The 5,000-nt window shown below is 27.0% G+C and overlaps 1 protein-coding gene across 1 annotated transcript in view; it reads left to right on the top strand.

The window, feature by feature from the left end:
• Positions 1-5,000, top strand: part of LOC137614485 (bestrophin-1-like) — a 69,792-nt gene that overhangs the window by 59,892 nt on the left and 4,900 nt on the right. The gene's annotated exons all lie outside the window — the stretch shown is intronic.

The raw sequence follows: 5,000 nt of genomic DNA, 5'->3' as shown, positions 1-5,000 counted from the left end.
TTTTTGGGCGTGTGTGTTTACTGTATGTTCATCCATTCCTTTGTAGGCTGGTTTTTCTATTTTGGATAAGTTATGTGGAGTATCAAAAATCTAAATGTGTGTGTAACACGTGAACGAGCATAAATTTTTTTCATATCATGGTATGACTAATACGAATGTATTGTACGTTATCATTATCTTCACCTGCATAATATATTTGTTTTATTTGATATACATATAACTAGGGGAGTTATAATGAAAATATGCATATGCATTATGCATATAGGCCAGATTTACCAGATTTTAGAAATTGAAATACGTAGCATTACACAACACACACACAATATATATATATATATATATATATATATATATAGTATATATATATATATATATATATATATATATATATATATATATATATATATATGCACATGAATAACTACGATATATACAATCATATATGCATTTGGAATCCTCATAAACGTGAAGATGGTAAGAAGGAATTATTGTCCACATGGAAGACTATATCATCTTGTTTTGCATATTATATATAGCAACGGTATAAATGTTTTTATTAAATTCTAGTTATTTCTATATTAAGATTTTTTTGGTCTGAATGCTCGATTAAATATTCACTTATTCTGCATGTATGTGAATAACTTCTTAAATTTGTTTGAATATCTAAGTACTTGATTTTGTGCGTCTTTACTTATATAGACCTATGTATATGTATGTTTATGTACCGGAACTCGTGTATAAGTGCATATGTGTGACTTAAAAGAATGTAAATATTGGGTACATGTAGTATATGTGTGAATTTATGTGGGTACGTAGTTTGAAAGCTCGTTTTAACTACTTATCACATGTATAGAAAATATATATGCATTTGTGTGTGTGTATGTGTGTGGAGTTATTTATTTGATAATATGCATTTGCATTGAATTTTATGAGTATATTAAGATGGGTATTGAAATATATGTCTGTATGTTTCACGTATTTATGCTTATTTGTGTGAATCGTTATGAATTGTGTGTATTCTTGAACTTGAAATTCATATGTACCAGTATTTTTTGTAGTATTTTGTATCAATGTAATGACTGTAATCTTTATAATGCTAAAACAGTCTGAATAAAATTAAGTTAAAATTTTGTTTCATCATAATATATTTATTTTACCCATTTTCTATGAACAATGTTTATTTTATTGAAATATAGTACAGTGCATTCCTATAAAAAATCACAGCAATGAAATAAAAATCTATCATTCCATATACTCACGTAACCAATGAAATATATTAGCATACATAACGCAACATATTGTTTATAAAAAACAATACATACATACATACATACGATACTTTCTAGTTTGGCAAAAGTTTCAAGGGTGGGAGGGGGGGGGGGCATGGGATCTATGCTTAATGCAGAAGGGGGACGCAAGGCAAAAAAGGTTAAAGAACCACTGGTGTATACATATATATAGATAAATCTTTGTATCTTTCTATATTATATGGAAGTCAACCTTGGAAATATATATAGACTAAAAATTCTTTTATAATAAATTCTCCTGGCATTTACTATTGAGCCATCAAGAGAGATATAAGGGCTTCTCAATTCCACTACATATTCCTTTGGAATCAGGAATCTAGACTTAAACTTGAAATCAACTCATGTCCACCATGAGAAAATATTAATCAGTTGTAAGACGTTGCTGTCTATGATAATCATTTATCAGTAACCTATGTGACTTTATTAGGTGCACTTTATTACAAAAATCATATATATCCAATTTTCTTTTTACAATTAGTTGCAAGGGTAGTGTAAGATAATTTTAATTATGTGTATGTAAGTGTGTGTGCGTTTGTGTGTGTATATATATATATATATACTATATATATATATAGATAAATCTTTGTATCTTTCTATATTATACGGAAGTCAACCTTGGAAATATATATAGACTAAAAATTCTTTTATAATAAATTCTCCTGGCATTTACTAATGAGCCATCAAGAGAGATATAAGTGCCTCTTAATTCCACTACATTTTCCTGTTAAATTCAGGAATCTGGACTTGAAATCAACTCATCTCCACCATGAGAAAATATTAATAAGTTTGTAAGACGTTGCTGTCTATGATAATCATTTATCAGTAACGTATGTGACTTCAATAGGTGTAGAGGAAGTATCAACTTCAGTTTCGAGAATATATCGAGATACAAAGACTGATGCAAAAACCTACATTTTGTTTCCATATAATAGAACAGTAAAAGGTTACATTGAAAAGTTAAACAAAAGGAGAAAATACATATCCATGTTTTGATACGTGTTCAGTTTAAACAATCATAGAAATGGTTTGCCAAGTTAAAGTTTATTAATGGGAAAGCTATAAATTTAGAAAATGGTGTTAATAATTTTGCAATAATATTTTCAAATAAGCTGGTGATATAATTATAAATTCCTAGCTGTACTTGTAAAAATAACTATAGCAACTAAATGAGTCTCTAAACAACTTAAAAATTACCTTATGATATTTTTTTTTTTGTTATGAAAATACAATTACATTTTATTAACTTACATTTTTCCTTTCATTTATCAAAAAAATATTCCTTCACAAATTATATTTTACATTTTTTATATAAATTATAATATCTATTGCAATATTTAAAAAAATTACAATTCTATTATTTTTCTAAATATGTTTTTATGTTAGAAACATAATGATCTGTGAATGTTTTTTACATGATTCTCATATCCAATATCATTTATATTAAGTTTATTCCTTATACACTTAATAATTTGCTGTTCAGCACTCATTCCCAATTGTCTTGCAATACAGATACTTGAAATAAAATATGCTATTATTACCATTGCTGTATTTTCATCCCTTTTTGAGTAAGCTTCAAACTCTAGTTTTATAATCCTTAACTTTTTATTAGTTTTCCATTTACAACATTTTCTAAGCAATTCGAATACCCAGGACAACAAATTCTTAACCAAAGGAGAGAAATATACCAAATGCATATTAGTTTCTATGTATCCACATCCGCATTCCTTAACTTCTTTTAAAATCATGGGTGCATGATGTTACCTCGAACATGTATTACCCCTGCGGTAACATACTGCCTCTTTAAAATATGAGATAGACTGCAAGGAACCTATACGTGGGCTTGAATCATAACCCTGGAGATGAGGAAAGTAATCCATGCAGCATCGTTTGCCGTTTCCTGGCCCAATATATATATATATATATATATATATATTATATATATATATATATATATATATATATATATATATATATACATAATTTTATACATACGGTATATATATATATATATATATATATTATATATATATTATATATATATATATATATATATATATATACATAAATTTTATACATACGGTATATATACATATATATATGTATATATATATATATATATATATATATATATATATATATATATATATATATATATATATATATATATGTATACATATACATATATGTATACGTATATATATATATATATATATATATATATATATATATATATATATATATATATATATATATATATATATATATATATATATATATATATAGACAGAGAGAGAGAGAGAGAGAGAGAGAGAGAGAGAGAGAGAGAGAGAGAGAGAGAGAGAGAGAGAGAGAGAGAGAGAGAGAGCATGATTTTTCCATATTATTCTAGTTACTAGAATCAATAATTTCTAGATAAGTCCAGGCGTTTTGATAGCAAAATATTGATTAATAACCGAAATATTATTGATAACGTCCTAATATAATAATATATTGTTTATATCATTGCAAAATCGTAAAGGTAAATCCTTATTGGTTTAAAGCTTTCAGCCAAAAATGCGGATAAAACACTAATGTTTTTTTCCACGAATTACATCATCCTCATTTTGAATTTAATTTCCTCCAAAAAAATTAATTTCTTAGAAATCTTAGAAATTTAATATTAATATACGATTTTAATGTGGCTACATTCTAATGTGAAAATGTGTTTAAGGTCTCTAATGTTCCAAATTCACATATTTTCGAATTCTGAGTTGATGTAGAGGCAGTGCGTTCAATTAAAATGTTCTCATAATTATATATACAAATATTTGTATTACAATAGCGAATAAAAAACTAAGGTTTATTTTATTAATAAATTTGTATGCCATTAGTTCTTGGAGGTACCAATAGATGGCATCAGGGAGGCGTTTTTGGGGAATAAAATAATGGAAAATTCCGCCTTCCAAGAACAACTACGTAAGGATCACGTGATTTCCATTAGCCAATGGGAGCACGCCCTTCGAGACATGTTAACGCTCTAGCCAATAGCAACACGCCCTTTGGGACTTGTCATCGCTGCAGCCAATAGGAACACGTTCTACTGGCAAACTATGAGAAAGGTTATTTGCTCTTTCAATTGCCTGAAAGAGCTAAACGCCTGTTCATGAAATACCAGTTACAAATTCACTGGAATAAAAACTTTTTCGAATGATTTCTTAGAATAAAATATATATAACTCATAGATTTCATAATGATCTTTATTATACAAGACGATATACGTTGACGCAATAATCATAATCACTGTCCAGTAGTTCAAAATTGAAAATAAAACTATGGATAGGATAGTATGATTTAAACTATCCATACACTTCTATGCAAATCATATAAATCATCCTTTGATTTACAAATTTATTACACAAATAATGCAAAATGAATAAAATGTAATGGAATTTTTATAATAAAAGAAAAAAATGCCAATTAATGGCTTTGACATGACTATACCATTCCGGTTAGTAATACGAAATTATCTTTAGATAATATATATCCAAGATTCTTTTTACAATTAGTTGTAAGGCTAATGTTAAATAATTTTATTTATATGTGTTTGTGTGGCTATACATATATATAGATAAATCTTTACATCCTATACTATATGGAAATCAGCCATGGGAATATATATCGACTAAGAATTCTTTCATAATAAGTTCTCCTGGC

Source organism: Palaemon carinicauda, chromosome 20, assembly GCF_036898095.1.
Source record: "Palaemon carinicauda isolate YSFRI2023 chromosome 20, ASM3689809v2, whole genome shotgun sequence".
In the NCBI taxonomy this organism is placed as follows: domain Eukaryota; kingdom Metazoa; phylum Arthropoda; class Malacostraca; order Decapoda; family Palaemonidae; genus Palaemon; species Palaemon carinicauda.
Note: the sequence above shows the minus strand (reverse complement) of the source record. Positions and strands in the feature narration are given on the sequence as shown.